Source organism: Bidens hawaiensis, unplaced genomic scaffold, assembly GCF_021521415.1.
Source record: "Bidens hawaiensis isolate Kalapana, Puna unplaced genomic scaffold, B.hawaiensis_p1.1 tig00002935_1, whole genome shotgun sequence".
Taxonomy (NCBI): Eukaryota; Viridiplantae; Streptophyta; class Magnoliopsida; order Asterales; family Asteraceae; genus Bidens; species Bidens hawaiensis.
The window spans coordinates 396,640-420,632 of NW_027491158.1; the positions used below are offsets into that span (position 1 = coordinate 396,640).

Below are 23,993 nucleotides of genomic sequence, written 5' to 3' on the forward strand. Positions count from 1 at the left end.
TCGGCCCACAGTGTGTTGGGATGAAGTCCCTCGTACTCCGTGTCACGGTATTGGTTGTTGGACTTCACCAGCTTCCACTTTTCAGTGTTCCACACCTTTAACAAAAGATCTACCCAATTAGTATAAAAAGTTTTTATGCTAAGTAAGAAATATGCAATACCACTGTCTCGATCATATTTTCCCAAACAAGCTTCGATATCCAAGGACCAAGATGGATGGTGCTAAAGTCAAAGGTCGGGTGCGTGCCCAAAAGCATGCCCATCTATGGCTTGTGCCTATCTCATTGTTGTGTGGCGTGTATCTCTCATAGTGGCATTGTACCATGAGGCAACAACACATGTCCATTTTTGGTAGATCACACCATCTAGGATAGGATGCGACCAATAGTGTGCGCGGACATACATATACTTAATTAGTCGATTCTAGCCAATGATAAACTAAATATACAAAATACAATAATAACAGATAAATATATTGTATCACCCGGTATATATACACACTTATACTTTTGTTTATGCTGATACGTACTAACTTGACTGAAGGTAGGTATGCACAAACTCCACTCTCTCAACCCTTCTATTGCGTTGTAGACTTGTAGCTAGGTAAGAACTAGAAGGGCAAAATCAGGCTCGCATGGGACTCAAGCCCGACCCGACTAACCAACGTTTTAATATAGTCTCTGTCGATTGAGCATATGGTTCCTCTGGTTGGTTTACTTTTATTATTTTTAATTTAACTATTTACAGAAAAAACCCCGGAAATTCAATGCCTATTTTCTCAAGCTTATTTATTTATTTATTTATTTATTGGTTGTAATAGCTATTTATAAAAATATATATTCTGATTTTCCATTTTAAGTAAAACAATCACCAACTTATTTTGACTCAATTGGATCTGGTTTTAAGGGATTTATTCCTTCCAACACGTTGTCAAAAATGTCAATAAAGAAAATTCAATCCTATGTATCACCCAACTCTTTTAAATAAATCGATCCCCACATCTCCTACCTCGTCCAACACGAACAAAACATGTTCAAACATCTCTTCTGCATTTCTTTTATTTTCATATATTCTTTCACCATCACTACCTTAGCTCAACCACTACCTTTCTTCCATCACATATGTGAAAACACCGCAAACTACACCCTAAACAGCACGTACCAAAGAAACCTCGATACCGCTCTTTCCGCCCTCCCCACCACCAACTCGGGAAGCGGTTACTACAACTTCACCACCGGGGAAGGCAACAATAGAGTCATTTCATTCGCTCTTTGTCGTGGTGACGTGGAACCCGCTTTGTGCATGAACTGTGTGAATGACTCTATTATTAAGTTAAGAGAACTATGTCCTAACCAAATAGAAGCAATAGGATATTACGATCTTTGCTTTTTGAAATACTCTAACCAGACTGGAAATCAGAATGAAGTGGCTTTACCTAACCCTAATAATACTAGTGATGTTGGTCGGTTCAATAGAGCGCTTAAAGCATTGATGGATAGGTTGAGATGTGTGGCGGCGGCTGGTGATTCGGTGTTGAAGTTTGCGACCGGGCATAAACCAGGGCCGGACTACTCAACGATCTATGGGCTTGTACAATGTACTCCAGACTTGTCGGAAGAAGTGTGTAGTAATTGCTTGGAGGCTGCAGTCAATCAGATCCCAAGTACTAATCTTTATGGGAAAATTGGCGGGCGACTTCTTCAATCTACGTGTAATTTTAGGTACGAGTCGTATGTGTTTTTCAATGGGACTACTGTGGACATCCTCCCACCATCTCTGAAGAGGTAGGTCCCAGCAGAGCCCAGTTGGACCCGCGAGACTCACCTCAAAGACGGAAGCCTGCGTAGTTGAACCTGCAAGACTCACCTTCAACAGGGACGTCTGCGCAAAGGCTAAACTCGCAGAACTCACCTTGAAGAGGGACGTCTGCGCAGAAACCAACTGGATCCGCAGGACCAACCATGCTCAGAGACGTGACATCCTTACGCGCAGTACGCAAGCTGTTCCCGCAGGAAAAACCTCCCAATGGTGAAGTACCCCGCCTGTTCCCGCAGCTGCGGATACAAGCTATCAGGGAAGGCTACCCGCGCAGCAAGGCTACACGCACAAGGCACTTAACTCTTAAATAATTCAGTAATGTCACCTGAAGAAGGAGGGAGCAAGCCGGGAACACTCCCGCACAAAGCCGGGAAAACTCCCGCCCAAATGAGCCAGTCCGTACGATACTGGAGGATCTTTTGTACTGCACCGACGAGGTATGGACAAAAGATCTGACCAAGGATACGACAGCTCACTGACAACAGTATGACGAGCAGCACGCTCTTGTACTGTATGTCACTATTAGCCGCTGCCTACTCACCAACCTGTCGGAGGACGTGCATAGCCTGCAGTTGGTGGAACAGGAATAGTACACAGCCGGCCTGGTCACTATCAGCCGCTGCCTATCCACCAACCACCAGCATGGCATGTGCGTAGCCCACAGTTGGCAGAACATGAACACTATTCAGCCGGCTGTACCTGCTTGGAAACCTACCTTCGGCTATAAATACTCCAACACCTTGGAATGGTATCATCTCATCTCATATCTCATATCTTGATATATTACCTGATATCTGCTCTAGTCATTCTCTTAATATACACTTATATTCAAGAGCAATCTAGTCTGATTCTCACGCCGGAGGGTGGTCACAAGGAGGTACCCCCCCTTCTCAGTGACGAGCTCACGGTGTCTGTTTTGCAGGTTATCAGAAGAACCATCTTTGCCGGACCTAACCCTCGTGGGAAACATCTATTTAACCCCCAGATTATCCGTAATCTGCCTGGGGTCGATTAGTGTTTCTTCATTGGCGCCATCCGTGCATAAAAGCTAGAATTACTTTTTCAGTTTTTTCAAACTCCTGGAAAGATGGTTAAGGTTACTCCGTTGCCAAGGCCAACGAGTGACCAAGAAACCCCGGTAACCACAACCCCAGCTACTGGGGGAAACACCGGCGAATACACACATTTTACGAACACTACCCCGGTTACCCAAGCCGGGGCAAGTGCAGTAAATTTTACGAACACTACCCCGGTTACCCGAGCCGGGGCAAGTGCAGTAAACAATCCTCCCCTAGGATTCATTGATACCCAGGTGGAAAGACAACAGACGAGGCCCCCCCGCCAAACACTTGAACAAGTTAAAGCGTGGGCGGAAAAACGTCAAAGGGAATTCCAAGCTGAGTTGGATGAACGCTTGCGTTCACTCCAACAGGCTAACGAATTCGGAAGCACTCAACAGCTCAACATGAGCACTGAGTGCGAGTACTTGGACGATGATTCGGAGGAATCCGACACCGACGCAAACCCTCGCCATAGGGCGAAAGGGAAGCGTAAGGAAACGGACGTCCAACCGAGAAGGAATTTTGGAGAAACCTTCAAACCAAAAAACGCGGGTGGAAACCCACGTGACTTCTCTAAAATCTTCAGACCAACCGCTGCAAATGCGGGAACCTCCAAGTTTGCAAGGGACATTGCGGAAGCAATCGCCCCAAGAAGTGCCAAACAGATGTCAAACATCGGCACCTATGATGGTATATCTGACCCAGACGATCATTTGAACAGATTCATAGCGGGGGCAACCGTCAGCAACTGGACGGAACCCACGTGGTGTTATATGTTCCAGATGACGCTGGTTGGAGCAGCCAGAGCGTGGTTCGACCGTCTACCGGTCCACCACATCTACGATTGGGCAGACTTCCAACAGAAGTTTAGCCAACACTTCGGCCAACAAAGAAAGTATACCGAAGAGCAATGGACAATCCTCAATTGCATTCGAGAGGAAGATGAATCTTTGCTAGACTTCATCACTCGCTTCAACTCAAAGAAGCTAAGTCTGGGTAATATTACCGAAGATCTTGCTCGCGCTGCTTTCATCCAGGGCACAAAAGACCCAGAGCTCATCCGCACCTTAATGGGTAAAGATGGCATGCCATCCACATGGGATACCATCATGACAGCAGCTAAACTCTTCGCGGAAACGGAAAAGCAACTGGGTAGAGATCTTCCCCAAAGCACAAACCTCTACACCCAGAAAACAAGAGAAAACAATGTCCTTACCGCCCGACTAAACAAAAAGAGGAAGCTAGGCATTTGGCAGTCAAGAGTAAACTTTGACACCTCATCCGGCTCGCACCCTCGGTTAGGCGGAAAGGATAACATGCCGTCGTCAAACCGGAACTCCAGATGGACGCCACTCACCAAAAGCGTCACCGAGATATTCGACACCGAGAGACTCCCATGGCCAAAGGCTCCAATAATCCGAGAGCGTCACAACGCTGATCAGAGCAAATTCTGTGACTTCCACAGGACAAGAGGCCACAACACCAAGGAATGCGTAGACTTGAAGGACATCGTCGAAGCATTTGTCAGAGATGGGACGCTCACGCACCTCGTGGCGTAATGAACGCTGAGCAAGCTAATGCGTGTAGAACCCCAGTTGGGGAAAACACGAATAAAACTGCAGCTTCAATGTCGGAGACTACATACTGCGTAAACAACGAGATTCCGAACCAAGTGCATATCGGCTCGAAAGGCTCGATGACACTCCCAAGAACATGGAAGGGAGCTCAATTACACAGTCTGCATGTAGATCAATTCCAAACTTGTAAAAGGAAAGGCCCAGAGCCACTTCTAATGGAAATGATTCTCCTTATCACATTGACGCTGATGGTCTTACATTTATACTTTATGAACTTTCTACACTGATATGCCGGTCTTCACCGCATACATAAGTGGGGAAGTAAGTCGTTGCGTGTGGAAGGCGGCAAAACCCGCATAAACACAAAAAAAATGGCAAACCTTCACGCAGGTCAGTCATAGGTAAAGTTTGGTCATCCCACTAAATGAAAGTGACGGTCTTACCCGCACAAATCATGATAGAGGAAACCGAACTAACCTATTGACAACCGCGCGTCGAACGGTTAATTTATTCAAAACACTGATATGCCGGTTTTCACCGCATAAATAAGTGTGAAGAAATCGTTGCGTGTGGAAGGCGGCAAAACCCGCATAAACACAAAAAACGGCAAACTTTCACGCAGGTCAGTTATAGGTGAAGATCGGTCATCCCACTAAATGAAAGTGACGGTCCTACCCGCACAATCATGATAGAGGAAACTGAACACTAACCTATTGACAACCGCGCGTCGAACGGTTAACTTGTTCAAAACACTTGGAAAATTGCTAAGTTAAAGTGTGCACGAGCGAATCATATATGGTTTATGCGGCAAAACAAGTGCCAAATTAAGCTATAATATGCATGAGCAAGTCATATAACGTCTATAAAGCAAGTCATTCAGTGAAAGTGGCGGTCCTACCCGCACAAAGATTTATACATTCCATAAAAATTCAAGTATTACAAGAATGGCCGGGTATCTACCCACCTACAAGAGTGTAAATCTATACAAAAACATAAACCTATCCTAACAGTGGGAAGGGATCTAAAGGTTCAAGCTTCAGGACCACTCCCTCCAAACCCACTTGTACCCGCACCATCAGTTGGCTGTGGCGGTTCAAGGAAGGTCTTAAGAATGGTTAGCCCATCATCAGCAGCAGCAACTTCGTTCACCTTCTCCACCACCGGATGCGGGAAGGCGGCATACTGGTTCACTGCTTGGTCATATACAGCTTCAGTATCCACATCATATAAAGGGAAGTTGGAAGGCGGGATGCCCTTCTCAACGAACCCTAGACCAAGCAAGAAGCCGGCCTTTTCCCCATCCTCATGAGAAGCGTTGAGGGCTGCGCTCATGGCATCGTCATATGATGTGTCCGTGAAGACTCGATGCACAACCTACAAAACAAAATACAAGTATCAAAACCTTTTCTAAGTATAAAGAAAAGCGTGAAGACATTATGAAGCTAAGCTTACCTACGACAACGCTTCTCGTAGAAGCCATTCCTTGGTAACCAGAGCCTCCTGGAGGGCAGCTTGAGCTTGGTTATGGGCGCGTTCGGCTTCACTTTTGTTAAGGTTGGCAAGCAACACTTCTTTAGCCGCAGCCTCTTCGACGCCCTTTAGCTTACGCTCAGTATGGTCAAGCACGCCCCTCTGGTCCAAGATCTCTTGGAGCTTCTTGGCGTCTTCCATGGCCAAGGCATCATGAGCCTGCTGGAGCCTCTCTAATTTGGCTTTAAGCTCCTCATTCTCGGTGCGTAGAGGCTCAGCAACAGCTTCAGCCCTGGTGGCCCTCTCAGTTGCGTTCCGAGCGGTTTCCTTAGCTAACCGAAGCTGTTCGTTAACAGCTTGGGCAGCCTTGGAACGGGCCTCGAGACGGGCCTGAACTTCAACTTCAAGGGCCTTGAAGGCCTTCTCCTTCTCCGCAGCAACGGCGGAGAGCCTCCTGTTCTCCTCCCGGACAGCCCGCGCTTGAGCTACTTCTTGGATACGAGCTGCTTTTAACTTGTCGTTTTCACGACAAAGCAGCTCGACGCGAGGCTGCATCCGGGCTAGGAGAATCCGGAGCTCATTTGTCAACCTACCCTCTTGGTAGCTTGACATTGCTTCCCCCAGCGCCCCCCTTGGGGCGGCGTGGCGTGCCCATTCGACGCATTCTACAGGCGTCCGAAGGGTTGTTCCTCGGCGGATGTTCCATCGTAGAAAATACACTTCATTGGAATCCGAAACTGCAAAAGCAAAAAGCAGTTAGGAAAAGATGATAAAATATATATATATATATAAAATAAAATAATAAAAAGGCCAAAATAACCCTACGCACCTGTAGGGTCGACAACAGGCCGATAGCCACCAAACCCATCACCTGAACCTAAGGGATATCCATCCAAAAGGTCAAGGAGACGGGAAGGAGGCAAGGATTGGCTAGACGCCCCAACCCCAAACGTACCTGAAGGACTGGCCGTTGTAGCAGGCGCCGGAGGAGGCATGGTGGAGGTTGCCGCGGTGGAAACCAACGGAGGTGAACTCACCGGAGGTGAACTCACAACCGTGGTCGCGGCTGCGGAAGAGCCCGCAAGAGAAATCACCGCCGGCTCAGTGATGGATTCTGTGAAAATGGCACTGACGGCCGGCGGGGATAATGTCACAGCTGGAACAGTTGGCTCAACGGGATGAGCAACTGAACCAGTACTGCAAGCAGGCGTAGCCGCCTGGGTCATCGCTTCGGGTAGGTTGACCAAACCTACCTTCATGGGTCCAGAGCTGCTCCCTCCCGCTCCACTCTGGAATGCCGTAGCATCCACGCCTGCACGAAGACAAGATATTAGTATAATGGCGAAAAGATATGAAGTTAAAAGGAAGTTTGTACTTACGAGTCCTCTTAAGCTTGAAGGTACGAACAGTCGGGGACGAACCCGATGGAACCGGCCTCTTTACGCTGGTCACCGTCGCTGTACTGGTCTGCCCGGAGGTGACAGCCGTCTCAACCTCCGGAGCAATGGTCTCATCACCACCAGGGTTCCCCGCCACCTCCTCGCTTTCGGTCTCCGAGTCAGACCGATTCACTGGATCGGCAGTGGAGCCAACCTTCGCCTTCCCCTTCCCGCCGGCAGCCTTCTTCTTCGCCAAGAAAGGACCATCTGCGGATTCCTCATCAGAAGATGACAAAATTAGAGGAATTCCCGCAGAGGTTTGAGCATTGAGAGGGCGAGGGTCAAAAAGTTCTTTACCTGGCCGCCTGGCGCTCAGGATCTCGTGGCCTGGCGGGTAGACCTCCACGAACCGATCCGCCGTTTGCTCAAGGATGGGCAACTCGTTCTCATCTAGAGCACGAGTACCCATCCGAGCGGGACCATCACTCTCCCGCGGCTGCAGGAGAGACTGCAAGTCGTTTCCCTCTGTAAACAAAAAGAAAAAAACGGTTAGAACAAAAACCCTAAATTAACGGATAATATGAAGCATACCGTAAGGGACAGAGTTCAAACCGTATTCAAGGACGATGGGAATCTGTGACGCCTCCTTCCACACCCGGCTCATCCCGAGCATCACCATCCCGGACTCCGCAAAGCGGTAAACCGGAGACTGGATCCGGGAAACCTTGGAGAACCATTCCGCCTCCTGGTAGTTGGAGGCGTGAAGGGCGGGGAGTGCTCTCCCATTCTTAAACGTCATCGCAAGGGGGACGACGCGAGCGGAGATATAGAAAAACTCCCGCTTCCATGACCGAAGACTGCGCTCGGTAGCGTAGATCTTCAAACCCTTGATCCGATTGACCAAGGTGTACCACCCCTGGATGCACCTCCAGGAGTAGAAGGTCATCAACCGATCAACGTGGGGCTCCACACCCAGAATGAGGCACACCCACTCAAAGTGGCGGATCTTGGCGAACGCCATCGGGTGTACCTCCGTCAGATGCACACCGTGCCTCTCCAAGACACGGTATACAAACTTCGTCAATGGGAACCTGAGATTCCCATAAACGAAGAATGCAGCATACACCCCTATTTTGCCCTTGGGGGCATCGTACACCGTCTGGTGTGGCTCCGGAAACTCAGGCTCGAACGGCTCGAGCATGAACTTCCGGACGATGTACCGATAGAGCTCGATGGGAAGAGCACACTGGCATTCGCCAGCAGTGCTCTTATCGTCCTTATCGGAAGTGGACGACGGATTCTTGACGAACACGTCAGACTCCTCGGCAGTAGCCTCAACATCATGGGAAGAAGACATTCTGGAAGGATGAAAGGCAACGATTTCAGAAAGAATATTCGCCGGAAATCGCTTAGAAGGAGAAGATAGAAGTGAAAGTGTGGATTACAAAGGACCCTCTCCCCCTTTATATACTCATCGCAATGAATGCGATGAATTTAATGCGGAGGAGAGAGAAAAGAGCTGGTGCAATGAAACTATGACACGTGGAAAAAGCAAGCTGGCAACAGCTGTTGACGGGACGCGCGCCGTAAAATCCGCACCCACGCGCCCAAAAAATCGCACCCACGCGCCTGAAAAAGCGTCTAGAATGACCATGTACTGTCACGTCGCCATAACTTCCTGCACGTCCTGACACTGTCAGAAGAAACCGTCGGACGACGTTTCAACAGTTTGGACTGTTCTTATCCTTTCACCAACTCTTCGAATTTCAAAGATTCAAAAAAATTCAAAAGTAAGCGGGAATATACCCCTTACCTTGGCAACCAAGTAACTATAAGACAGGTGCGAGTACAGTGTTAAGGCAAAACCCTTCACATACTTAGCACCTGCAGGGAATTGAAGCCAAGAATACCTCGGCAACCAAGTAGCCATAAGACGGGTGCGAGTACAGTGTCAAGGCAAAACCCTTCACATACTAAGCACCCGCAAGGAATTGAAGCCAGGAATACCTTGGAAGTAAAGTAACTATAAGACGAGTGCGGGTACAGTGTCAAGGCGAAACCCTTCACATACCTAGCACTCCGCAGGGAATTGAAACCAAGAAGGATCTTCCGGGCCATGCTTGCGGAAACGGGAATAACATCCCCGCATAGCGGGAACGTCGAGAACTAGATTGTTTGAAGCTCCAAGATGGAATTGGTTGTTTAAACATAATTGATCACTATGTTCAAAACTACCAAAACCTCATGGAGAATCTACGCAAGTGGAACTCAACGCTCCTGACTTGCGAGGAGGTTACAGACCTACCCGCATCACACCCAAAGATCAAGCAGAAAAGTCGGGAATTTCTGCACGTGACATTAGGACTTCCGCGGGAAGAATCCCCATGGAAAACCTTAAAACTAAACCCTTTCCAAAACCCTTTGCTTAAAGTCCAAAAGTTCACCTCACTTATTAACAATTCATGGGAAGAACATTGGACTGGGGGGGACTTGAAGAGGTAGGTCCCAGCAGAGCCCAGTTAGACCCGCAAGACTCACCTCAAAGAGGGAAGCCTGCGTAGTTGAACCCGCAAGACTCACCTTCTACAGGGACGTCTGCGCAAAGGCTAAACTCATAGAACTCACCTTGAAGAGGGACGTCTGCGCAGAAACCAACTGGATCCGCAGGACCAACCATGCTCAGAGACGTGACGACCTTACGCGCAGTACGCAAGCTGTTCTCGCAGGAAAAACCTCCCAATGGTGAAGTACCCCGCCTGTTCCCGCAGCTGCGGATACAAGCCATCAGGGAAGGCTACCCGCGCAGCAAGGCTACACGCACAAGGCACTTAACTCTTAAATAATTCAGTAATGTCACCTGAAGAAGGAGGGAGCAAGCCGGGAACACTCCCGCACAAAGCCGGGAAAACTCCCGCCCAAATGAGCCAGTCCGTACGATACTGGAGGATCTTTTGTACTGTACCTGACGAGGTATGGACAAAAGATCTGACCAAGGATACGACAGCTCACTGACAACAGTATGACGAGCAGCACGCTCTTGTACTGTATGTCACTATTAGCCGCTGCCTACTCACCAACCTGTCGGAGGACGTGCATAGCCTGCAGTTGGTAGAACAGGAATAGTACACAGCCGGCCTGGTCACTATCAACCGCTGCCTATCCACCAACCACCAGCATGGCATGTGCGTAGCCCACAGTTGGCAGAACAGGAACACTATTCAGCCGGCTGTACCTGCTTGGAAACCTACCTTCGGCTATAAATACTCCAACACCTTGGAATGGTATCATCTCATCTCATATCTCATATCTTGATATATTACCTGATATCTGCTCTAGTCATTCTCTTAATATACACTTATATTCAAGAGCAATCTAGTCTGATTCTCACGCCGGAGGGTGGTCACAAGGAGGTACCCCCCCTTCTCAGTGACGAGCTCACGGTGTCTGTTTTGCAGGTTATCAGAAGAACCATCTTTGCCGGACCTAACCCTCGTGGGAAACATCTATTTAACCCCCAGATTATCCGTAATCTGCCTGGGGTCGATTAGTGTTTCTTCAATCTCCTTCAATTCCACCGCCAGGTGCGAGTACTAAAACCCTAGCTTATATATAATTGTTTTTTAAAAGACGTACGCTAATTGAAAACAATAAACAAAAACAAAGTTATTGTAGCAATAAACAAATGTTTTAAGCGTTTGTTATTCATATATGTTATGGGCTTAAGTGTTTAATCAGACTAGATTACTTCTTCTAACCAGACATGCTGCGAATGGAATTACATATACTAAAACCCGCTTTTTGAGTGTGTTGCTTTTGCATCACCCATATATAATATATACCAAAAACACAGACCAACCCAGTAATATATACCAAAAACACAAAACAGTTAATACATAATCAATAGCCATGTCAGATTAGATTGTGATCTCTAAAAGAGTTGATACCGCATATAGTTCGGCTCAACCCAATTGTACCAAAATGCAAACCTATATTCTTGTAAGTTTACGATTGTTATAAATAAATTTGGAGCATCAAGATCACAATCGTAGTATACTAGAGATCAATACAAGTGTGCAAAATTATACAACGTACGTACTTTAAGAAAACCTCGGCTATTTTGAAATCTGGGTCACTAAGTGCATGGGTCCCACATTGTTGGCATTTAAGAAATAAAGTAGGATGGAGTGACTATAAAAGAAAAACTCCCTCAAACCAAAATAAATTGGGATTTTAATCCAACGGTCAATTTTAGTTACATATTAATTTTAAATTAAAGGAGTTGGCTCAACGAGGCACAAGCTAGCTCGAGATTCTACGAGTCAAGCTTGAGCTTAGTATTTTATCTTCTCAAGAAAAGAAAGCTTAGTTGGCTCAACTAGTCCCACCTAGGAGCTATTATAAAAACGAGTTGATTCGGCTCAACTCGCCCCACCACTAGATCATATTAGAGCAATGCTTTGAAAACTATATCGATCATTGAACTTATATGACTATCAATTCATTGCTCAGACAGGTTGGATCGGCTGAACCATTTGAAAAAACGGGTGACCTTAAAATCAATTGTGGTACTCTGGTGTTTTAACACAAATGAGATGGACTTCAAAAACAAGCATGAATGGTTATGTCAAAATTGTTGAGTTGTGGATTTCACATGTGTCAAATTATTTAAAATGAACAATTTTTACTTTCGTCACGTATCTAAAAAATTGATTTTAGTTTTGGAAAGCGTTAAAACTTAATGCAATTCTATGTTTGCAGGTAAAAATGAAAACACAACACGAATTGTGATCATAATGGTAACTGTTACCGTGACAATCGTTGCTATAACGATAATTACTTCACTGTGTATCTTTATGAGATTCAAGAAGAAAAGGCAAACTTCATGGCCGCCGCCTAACGAACCTAACGAAATTAGTATTCAGAGTAAGTTCCGTGCTTGCACCTTAAAGTTCATAGTTTCATCCTAACCGAAAGGACTATAATGTGTATTTTACGCAACAGGAGCTTGTTGCTAAAACTCCAACATAACACACCATTTGTTTGAATTGTAGTTATAGCATTAATATTTAAGGACAACAATCCATTACCGAAGAAACTTCTAACTTATCTATCTATTTTTACTAGGTGAAAGTGAAACAATGGACATTGACACTAGTGAATCACTACAATACAACTTTAGTACAATAAAAGCAGCAACTAATGACTTTTCTGAAGACAATGTGCTTGGAAGAGGTGGATTTGGAGTTGTTTACAAGGTATGGACAAATTGGTATTGCTCATTATGTGCTTAGATTTAGAATCTATATTAATATATGCTAGCTATCATATTATTTTTAGGGTAAGCTTATAGACGGGACAGAAATAGCAGTAAAGAGGCTAGCAAGGAATTCTCAACAAGGTGACATAGAATTCAAGAATGAGGTCTTGCTAGTTTTGAAGCTCCAACATCGTAATTTGGTTAGGCTACTTGGTTTCATCATAGAAGGAAAAGAACGGCTTCTAATTTATGAGTTCTTGTCAAATGCAAGTCTTGATCGGTTTATATTTGGTAAGTTCTTAAATATGGCACCCTTTTCAATCGAATATAAATTGCATCACAAGAAAAACATAACTAAACATTACACATATTTGGGGGTTAGATATCTTATTTTTAAAATTTGGCCAAATTAGCAACCAAATGTAACCAATGATTGATTTACTTTTCTTAAGTTCTTAAGAAATATCCTTTTCATTAAAAAAATTTTAAGAAACATCCACCATCATAAGAACATCACAAATATGACCATCGAGTTCTTAATTACACTTTTGTAAGAACATAATAAAACGATGTTTGAACAGTTCAACATAGTTAGCAAATGACGTTATTTTGGTAAGTGTTATCACTAATGCCCGATTAATGATGGCGTTTGTAGATCCAAATAAAAGCATGCTTCTTGATTGGGAATTGCGATACAATATCATCAAGGGCATTTCCAAGGGATTGCTATACCTTCATGAAGATTCTCGTTTAATGATAATTCATCGTGATATGAAGGCTAGTAACGTTCTTCTAGATGCAAATATGAACCCTAAAATTGCTGACTTTGGTGTGGCAAGATTATTTAAACCCGAGGAAACTCAAGGGAACACGAGTCGAGTTGTTGGGACCTAGTAAGTTTTAGTTTAAGTTCATAGCGAAATCATATATAGTTATAAATATACTTATTGATCGGCATACTGCTACAAAGTTTCTCATTACTTTTTTTTGTGACCATATGTTTTTGCAAATGCTAATTTTTTACTGTTTTATGCACTCTTAAAGTGGTTATATGGCACCTGAATATGCCATGTGTGGTCATTTCTCCGTAAAGTCAGATGTCTTTAGCTTCGGAGTGTTGGTACTAGAGATTGAACGGGCCAAGAGAACCAATATTTTCATAATGGAGAGAGTATATTAGACCTTCTTAGCTTTGTAAGTATCCTGCAATTTCCCAAGCCCGAATTCAAACAACATATATTATTTTTGTGGATATATTCCCTTGCATATATTTTTTTATTGTCGTACGTGTGTATCCATGTAACAAAGTGATTATGAATTAATCAGGTATGAAAAAGTTGGCAGAATGGTACAACATTAGATATCATAGATCCCACATTAAAGACGAGATCATGTTTACGCACCATCACGAGAACTATCCATATTGGATTATTATGTGTTCAAGAAAATGTCATCAATAGGCCAACTATGGCTTCTGTTGTTCATATGTTGCATAGCTTCTCTGTCACGCTTTCCGCACCATCAAAACCATTTTTTGCTTCTTCAACAAAAATAAGTGGTGCAGGAAACCCTGAAATATCATAAACTATAAATGAAGTATCAATTTTTTATTTTGTTCCTGGATATGTATTTAGAATGAATATGATGTATATGTTAATAAACACTATTTGGTTTTGTTTATAGCTCTATTTTCTTCTAATGCTAAGCAATAAGAATCACAATCATGCATACACAATAATTACTTTGCAACTGTTTCAGACACTCATAACATGATGTACACATTGGTATGAGTGCATGGTTAAAAAAACCCTCTCCTCTTGATGTAATTTGCTTGTTTTGTTTTCGGCCTCTTGCTGAATTCTTTTGATTTATTAGATCTGCCGTTAAAAAAAATTGATAATACGAATACCAATTAATATCAAATAGTTAACTTTTGGGTTGCTAATGAATGCCGTTTTTGAGTGTACTAAATTGTGACAAGATTTCGTGAAGAATTTTACAAACTAAAGTGATAATAAGGCAATAGATTTGTAATGTTGAATAGCTCTTTTGTAATAACATAATATCACATTATAAGATGCAGTAAATTACATTATCTATGTGGTGTCCCATATAAGAAAATACAAACAACAAACGTGCCCAATATAATCTCACTCATCTGAATGATTGTGGTGCCTGTCATCAACAATATCTGAAAAACGGTGTATGATGTCACAAAACGCAAAGACGACTAGCATTTGAGGCAATTTGGTCACCTTTGTATGATATGTCAATATTACTCAAATCTAATAATTCTTCACTTTCTACCTTCTAACTTGCGGACACTGTTTCACATATCGATCCTATGATTCCATTGATACATTCCATATAAATAATAAAACAAAAAGAAATACGGTTGAGCCGAAATTTGCTCAGGAACAAAACAATAATAATGTGGGAAAGTTTAAAAGAAGGAATCACACGTGATACGATGTCAAAGGGCAGCGGAAGCAAATGGTTGATGTTATCATGAGCACACCAAACAAATGGATCGTAACGAACATAAAAATGAAGTAACTACACGAATAACAAATATAACTAATACGAAGCAAACATGTGGTCAAATAAGTCGCATGGTAAGGGGTAATACCCGTAAAGTTGATTGTTCATATGTGATGACGTGGATACCCTTATGTACCTACAAGCTTAATAATAGAAATCATGGAAGCTTATAAACTAAAGAGCAGCAAGCATAAGCTGCCAGATGGGGAAGCTTAACACTTGCCCAGCGAGTCTCCTAAGTTGACTAGTCTCCTAAGTTGACTAAGAAGCTTATGCTACAGTAACTTCAAAAAAAGTCATCACTGTTCAAAAGCTGACACATGCCATAAAGTAAAAGAAACTGCAAGAAAAAATAAAAGATGAGTGCAGGTTACATGAAAATGGCATTTGCCCAGTCTGCACCAACTAAAAGGAGAGCTGATGAGTGCATTTTCTACTTAAGAAGCTTCAGCTTCCCCGTAGAAGCTTCTAAACTGCCTATAAATAGGACATTTCACCAAAGTTATTTTCTCATTCTCATTCACCCTATTGTCTCTAAACAGTCTCTACATACTCCAACTTATCTCTCGTATCATATCACTGATTCTCACGCCGGAGGTTGATCGTAGGAGACCTCCTCCTATGGTGAGACTAACCGGTCGTGTTTTCTTTGATTCTTAGCAGGTTAGGAAGCTTCGATAGGATCATACTTATGAATCGCCATACTTTCTTTTTGTGCTACATCCGTTGTAGCAGCAAGTGACGCCCACCGTGGGGCTCAAGTCCCAAGCCAATCAAATAAACGAACAAAGAAATGCCGAACTTCACTTATTATTATATCAAGGAAACTAGCTCAAAACCTCAATACAATAAACTTTGAAGATGATAGTGGTGGGTGATATCTAACTCTAACTTGTTAAATCTATTTATACTAGTTTAGCCAGCTTGCCAACTACTTGCATTTATGTCCAATTAGTTGACATAAATGTCTAACAACCAAACTTATGGCCAGCTACATTAGTTAATGCCAACTACCATATAGCCTCTTAATCCCATACACCATAATGAGATACTTAGGCTCGGACTCGACATGTCTGACTCATTTAATTACCAACATTCACCCCCCTTAATTTCCAAGTCAGATTTCGGGAGGTCTTCAACTCCAAGTAACTCGCCCATCTCCTTGAACGCCTTTACTTCTTCAATTTTGGAAACGGCTACCATGAGATCATTGACATATACCACAATCATTAATATGGACGTGGTTGATTTCTTCACGTATACGGCTTGTTCCTCGATACATATTTTTAAACCCCATCTCACTCAGAACTCCTTTTAACTTTGAGTTCCAAGCTCTTGGAGCTTGTTTTAGCCCGTAAAGAGCCTTCGAGAGTTTATGCACTTTAAGACTCACTCTTTCCTTTACGAACCCATCCGGTTGTTCAACAAACGCTTCTCTAGTAAATCACCATGTAAGAAGGCGGATTTTACATCCATGTGATGTACCTCCCATACTTCACTCGCGGTTTGAGCTAGAACAAGTCAAACTATCTCGAGTCGGGCCACGATTGCGAACACCTCATCGTAATCGTTCCCTGGTCATAGTACATATACCTTTGCAACTAACCGTGCCTTGTACCTGTTTACCGACCCGTCCGGATTTTTTTTAACTTTGAAAACCCACTTTACCCCAATCGGCTTCACCCCGTTAGGACAAACCGTAAGCTTCCACGTGTTGTTTTTCTCGATTGATTCCAACTCGGCTTTCATTGCTTGGACCCACTCTTTAGTTTCTTTTGCTTCTTCATATTTTGTAGGTTCGTCTTCAATTAAAAGCATTAAATTTTCATCGAGTACACAATCATCAAAGTATCTTGGTGGAACCGACACCCATGTGGACCTCCTAAGTATCGGACCAGAGTGGTGATCCAAAACTGAGTTATTGATGTTGTTCGGGTAAGATGACGAACTCGAGCTGTTGTTCGGTCCGGAACCAAACTCGTACTCATTTTCATTATCGAATTGCACATATTTCTCTCCCCAATCGATAAAAAAATCTTTCCAAACACGCTCATCAACTGTTCCGTTCAAATTCTCGAACCAACTCCACCCTTTTCCTTCATCACATTTAACATCCCGACTAACCATAATTTTCTTTGTAGTCAGGTCAAATAAACGAAAAGCCTTGGAACCATGCTCGTTTCCAAGATACACCAATTTCATACTCCTATCATCGAGTTTCTTTAGGTGTTGGGTTGGGATTTTTGCGAATACAATACAACCAAATACCTTTAAATGACTTATGCTCGGTTTCTCCTCTTTGAATGCTTCATTCGGAGTCTTGTCTTTTACCGCTCGGGTCGTCACTCGGCCATGCCATGTTTGAGAAATTGGGTGTTCGTTTACGTGTAAACACATGTTCTTTGCAACACGCATCTTGACCTTGTATAGTCAATTCGTCTTTGGCACTTTCATGATTAGCCTAACGCTACGACCAAAGATCGTTCTTTTTCAAAAGAACCTCACACCCATTATCCGTAGCTTGACTGAAGCTTAAAATATTACACCGAAGACTTGGTATAAACTAAACATTAGTAATTTGTTTTACCTCCCCGTTGTTGCAATGTAACATTATAGTGCCTTTCCCCTCAATTTTGACTTGGGAACTATCACCAAAATGGACTCGGCCTACCACTCTTTCATCAAGCTTAGAAAAGAATGATCGCTCTCTTGTCATGTGATTTCTAGCACCATTATCGAGGTACCAAATCCCTTCTTCTGGTCCTTCGGATTAGTACCGACTTGGTAAAACTTTCTCCTCATTTAAGTTGATCGACTCATCTACTTGTTGTGACATCATAAGGGTCTCGTTGGCTTCGATTTTATTTGATTCCTTCCTTCGTTCAGGACAAAAGGAAGCAAAATGACCCATCTAGTCACATCGGTAACATTGTAACTTTGACCGATCTTTGCCCTTATGTTTTTCATCAGTTTGTTGTTCGAAGTTGTCTCGGGTTCCCCAGTGTTGGCCATTATCTCGGCCTCGACCTTGACCCCTACCCCGATTTCCACCGGTTCCTTGTCCCCTTCCTCTACTTGATTCACAATTCTAGTTATCGGAATAATGAAACAGTAGATTACCTTGGTCTACAAATTGTGGTTCTTCGTCTTTGGTTCTTTCTTCATAAGTCTTGAGCCGACCCACTACGTCTTCAAACCCAGTCGTCTTTAGATCTAGGATTTGTTCACGTGAATCAAGAATATGAATAAATCAAAGAGGTAAGCTTGTGAGAATTTCTTAATTTTTTTGCTGCTCGAAAGTCTCTTCGAGCGTGGCAGAATTCGAAGAGATCTCCGTTATTAATAATTTGTGTACTCGTCGAACTTTTCGGAATCTTTCATCTTCAAAGCATCAAACTCAGCTATCAAGGTTTGAAGCCTTGCTTTTCTTACCATTTCGGCTCCTAGATGTCGGATTTGGATTGCTTCCCACGTCTCTTTCGCCAAGTTCAGACTGCCGACATGCAAAATCTGTTATTCGGGTATGGATTGGAAAATTAGGGTGGTCGCCACATTATTTATCTTGGCATCAGCCGCACCAAGATCTATCGCATCCCATACGATATACACATTAAAAAAAAACCTTCATGCGGAGTGCCCATACTGTGTAGTTTGTTGTTGTTAACATCAGGCATTGAAACGAGCCCGAGCTACTACCTTGCTTGGCTAGCGACGATGGTGTAGTTGAGTCACCCATGACTGATCAAACCCAACTTGTTTGAACAATCTTTGATTAAACCTAGCTCGTTCAACCAAAGTATCAACACCTCGGTTTCTCTCCTTCTTGGCAGCAATGAACGTTTATCGATTGGTCCTTGAACGGCTTTGATACCAATTAAAGTCCCAAGGCAATCAAATAAACGAAAAAAGGAATGCCGAACTTCACATATTATTATATCAAGGAAACTAGCTCAAAACCTTAATACAATAAACTTTGAAAGATGATAGTGGTGGGTGATCTAACTCTAACTTGTTAAATCAATTTACACTAGTTTAGCCAGCTTTCCTACTACTTGCATTTATGTCCAACTACTTGACATAAATGTCCAACCACCAAACTTTTGGTCAACTACATTAGTTAATGCCAACTACCATATAGTCTCTTAATCCCATACGCCATAATTAGATACTTAGGCCTGGACTCGACATGTCCGACTAGGTTAATTACAAACAAGGGTTAGTTTTACTTAGAACAACAATTCCGGTAGTCTTAATTCCATTGTTCTCAAGTATTATCTTTAGATGGCTAAAAAGAGTGATCTAATCAAGGCATTCCAACGAACAATGATTGCCAGAGGAAAACGTTGGCTGTAGTTCATCGGAAATGAGCAGCCTTGGTCATGTCATCGAGTTGCAAACACCACCCTCGTCTAGAAGTGGAGTATTCTCCCCAAGGATTGATTTTCTCCTTCCGATGGAAAAAATAGATATAACGCAGGTGGGTGTTAAACGGAACTTCCTTCAGCTCAGGGAGCTGTTGAACAATTATGCTCAAGAAGAGCGATCTAAGGGATAAGGATAAGGTTAGATTATGACGAAGAACCTGATATCACACTTTCCCTTACACCTCGTCCGCTGAACACAATCATACCTTTTCCATCAAGAAGAAACGCTCAAGGACTTAGCAGCTCGCAGATAGGAGAATATGAAAATACAAGCTCTCATTGTGAAATGGTAAGCCTCACAGCTTCACCCATAACCCCTAATGGAATGGGAGAATTCACCATGGAACAACTTTTTCAAAGCTCACCTATTTTGGTACCTCCCCCAACAAGCACCTCCCTGGTAGAAGCTTTAATGTCATTACCTCTGGCAAGAAGCATGATAATAACACCTATAGTAGAAGCTACATGCTTCATGCCTCAAGCTTACCTGCCACCGGGCCTCATGCTGCCTAGTATGACATACCCTCAGATGGTCGCCTTGATAATGTTCCAATACAGCCAATCATGGTCTAGAAGCTTACAATGGCAAGCTTCTTAAGGCTTCCCAACCATAATCCATCTCGTGGTTACCCAAGCTCCAAACATCATCACCACTAATATAGACGACTTGACACACTGGGAACCTTACCAACCTTACAAGCCGTCAGCCTTGTCATGCTTATCGAAACAAATAGCAAACTTTGTGTTCCAAACGAAAATCAACATGCCAACTAATGTTAAGACCTATGATGGAACAGAAGATCCCGAAGATCATCTTCAGATCTTCACGGGAGTAGCTACCGTAGAAAGATGGAACAACGCGGAGTATTGTCACATGTTCATGCAAACATTGGTGGGATCTACCAGACTTTGGTTTAACAACCTTCCACCAAGAAGCATAACTTCCTTTGATGATTTATATCAAAGCTTCATGGTCAACTTCACTTAACAAAGAAGGTGCACCAAAGATGCGGCTGTCCTACACCAAATTATAGTGGTGCTTCAGAAAAGATACGTGTGTCCGGCTATATGAACGTCATAAAGGCCACAAATATGGTAAGAAGGTTCCAAGAAAACATTCCTCAACCCATGAAAGAAGCTTTTGAAAGAACGAAAGCTTAAGTTCGGGGGGAGGAAGCCTTGGATAATCAAGAAACAAGGAAAAGTGACAATAGAAACTGGAGAAGTTACCCATCTGAAGGGAAGATGCCTCGGTTCTAGTCTTTTTTAAGAAGCACCCTCAGAAGTTCAATGAGCATAGAAGGTCAGATGACAGAAGCCATCCTTCTCAAAACCAAAAACAACAAGAGAAGGACAAGCCGATCTTCTTCGTGTTAACTAAAACTCCACAAGACTTGGCTGGCTAGATATTCTTGAGAAGCTCACGAAGAAATCCGCTTCTTTGCAGGTTAGATTCTTGATCTTTTATGCTCTTCTATATTTTTGTTTCTGATTTTGTTTTCTTGTAGGTTCCTTGAAGAAAACAATCGGTGGGTCGTCTGGTGGACCCGTTTTGAAAGGAAAAGTCATTCGCCAACCTTCTCCACCTCCTACCGTTGAGGAAGGTCTTCTCAAAATGCCATCTCAGTCTCCTTCGCCTATTAGAGAGGCGGAAACTGAATAAGAGGAGATAGAGATTGTTCAAGAACATGAAGCTGTTAGTGGTCGTTTGCCTACTCCTCTGCACTCAACTTTTCAAGATCCTTCTTATGCTCGGGTTGATCCTGTTGTTAGTGATGTTGGTGCTGGTGGGAGTAAGCTTGGCCCTAGTGGTAATGGACGTGGTGGCGATGACGGTGATGGTGGTGGGGGAGGCGGGGGTTCTTTCATTGGCCCTCATCCTCGCGGTGATGGTGGGTTTTATGTGCCTTTTTGGAGTCTTACTCCTCAGTCTTGCTTTTAGGATCTTGGAATGTGCCAAGATTTTCTCAATCATTGCTTCCCTCCCGAGGAGGTCGATTATCAACGTGGCCGTGCCCGGGGTAATTTATATGATGATTATATCCGCGGAACCGCGCGTTCTCTATCTGCGACTCATGAGATTGTGCGCGAGTGGCTATCCATGAAGGATGATTGGGACGCTTTGAATGCTGATCACAAGAGGTTATTGAAGGAGGCTGAAGATCACCGTCGGGAAGTGTGGAATGCTGAATGGAACTGGGCCACATCTCGCCAAGAGTTGGCGTCAGCTCAAGCCACTCATAGTGAAGCTGTGAAGTGCTGGGAGGATTCTTGTCAGCGCGAGAATGTTTGGCTGCAAGGTGTCCGGGACAAGCTCCAGAGGGTGGAGTCTAAGCTTGAGGTGTCTAATGATGCCTTTTTCGTGCTATGGGAGCAGGCGGCGGCTCATGAAGTCGTTGTGAAAGATAAAGACGCCTTCATTGCCAACCTTACCCAGTCCTTGGCTATCTGTGACGGTGTTATTCAAGAGAAGGATGAGGAGTTGGCTTGTGTGCGGGCTGAGTTGGATGAGTTGAGGGCGGTGGTGACCTCCAACGATGAGCAGTTGGAGACTCTGGCCAAGGAGAATGCAGTTCTCAAAGCTATTAGGGACGGCCAGGCGGATAAGCTCCGAATGAGTGATCTCGCTGTCCAAACTTTACAAGTGGATCAGAAGTAGTTGATGACCGATTTCGTCCGCGAGGTATGCTCTTGTTTTATCTTTAAATAATTTCTTTACTAGTCTCTTCCATTTATAACATTAATATTGCCTTTCAGATCGTTGACCGAGTTAAGTATGGTCCCGAGCTTACCGACTGCGTCGCGAATCTTTTGTTGCTGCTCGCGAATCTGGACAGAAAGCTAGTTTCCAGGAGGCTCACGCTCCATGCCCCTTTACCCAATATCTGGTAAATCACATAGGGGTCTTCCCACTTTGGTGCCTACTTTTATGGTGGCTTCACGTCGGATGCCTCTCTGTTGCGGAACACGTATTCACCGACTTTGAACGTGCTTGTCTTTACCCTGTTGTTATAATATTTTTTGAGCTGGCATTTATATTTTTTCTCTTTGATTGCTGCCGGTTCTCTCTTTTCTTCAAGCAAGTCTAAATTCAAGCGCAATTCAGACTCATTGTCTTTCTCGGCCAGGAGTACCCTGGTGGATGGAAGCCTTATTTCCGCCGGTATCATAGCTTCTGTCCCATAAGTGAGGCTAAATGGGGTTACGCTGTGGCTTCTTTTCTTCAAAGTTCTATATGCCCATAGCACGTGTGGTAACTCATCCACTCATCCATCTCTTTTCAATCCCAATATGGATTTTATCCCTTCTAGAATGGTGCGGTTGGCCCTTTCTACAGGTCATTGCCTTGCGAGTGTGCGACCAAGGTGAACATCTGCTTAACTTGAAGTTCCGCGAGCCATTCCTAAAGGGTCTTATCTGAAAACTGGGTGTCGTTATCACTGACTATCATCTGAGGTAGTCTGAAGCGATATATGATGAATTCCCATATATTTTTTATGATGGCCGCGCTGATAGATGCTAAGGGTTTCGCTTCGACCCATTTTATGAAGTAGTCGATTACGGCCACCGAGAATTTCACTCTTCCGGGCGCTTCTGGATATGGGCCCATAATGTCGATGGCTCATTTCTGAAACAGCCACGCGGAAGAGACTGGGATCAGGTTGTTCTTGGTTCAGAGGGTATTCGGGGCGTGTCGTTGGCATGAATCGCACTTCCACAGTTCTTTCACAACATCCAAGTGCATGTCTGGCCACTAATAGCCAGCATTGGTTATCTTTGCTACCACTATCTTGGCCCTGCATGTAACCCACAAATCCATTCATGGATCTCCCGGATCAAGTAATTTGCATCTTTGGCGTCTACGCAGCGTGGTAGTGGACCTAGAAATGATCTCATGTATAGGATCCTATCTTTCAGTTGATATTTCAATGCTTTGCGGCGTATCTTCAGAACCTCCGCTTTCTCCTATGGCCTTGATGGGAGTCATCCATGATTCTTTTGGGCTTTGTGTGATGCAAACTCGTCTCGGCAGAACCGATGGTTCTGCCAATGTTTCTACTCTGATTTCTTTGGTCAGGTGTTTGAAGATGCGTGCTGCTAGCTTGCTTAGCGCTTCAGTTGACTTGTTTTCACTTCTATTGATGTGTTTCACCCTACAGGACTTGAATTTTCGGATCAATTGTTTAGCTTGCTCCAAGTATGATGCCATGACTTCGTCTTTAGCTTCGTATGAACCATTGACTTGGCTGGCTATGAGCAATGAATAAATGTGTGCTTTGACATGTTGTGCTCCAAATTTGTCAGCTATGCGTAGCCCAGCCAGAAATGCTTCATACTCCACTTCGTTGTTCGTGCTTTTAAAATATAGGCGGATAACGGATGTGAACTCTTGTTTACTTGGGCCTCCTAGTTTCAATCCGACCCCTGATCCCTCATTATTTGTTGCTCCGTCGGTGAACAACGACC

At 43.8% G+C, this 23,993-nt stretch overlaps 1 pseudogene; it reads left to right on the forward strand.

Moving 5' to 3' along the window:
• Positions 1–1,029: 1,029 nt before the first annotated feature.
• Positions 1,030–14,334, forward strand: LOC143621680 (cysteine-rich receptor-like protein kinase 7; annotated as a pseudogene).
• The last annotated feature ends 9,659 nt before the right edge of the window (positions 14,335–23,993 follow it).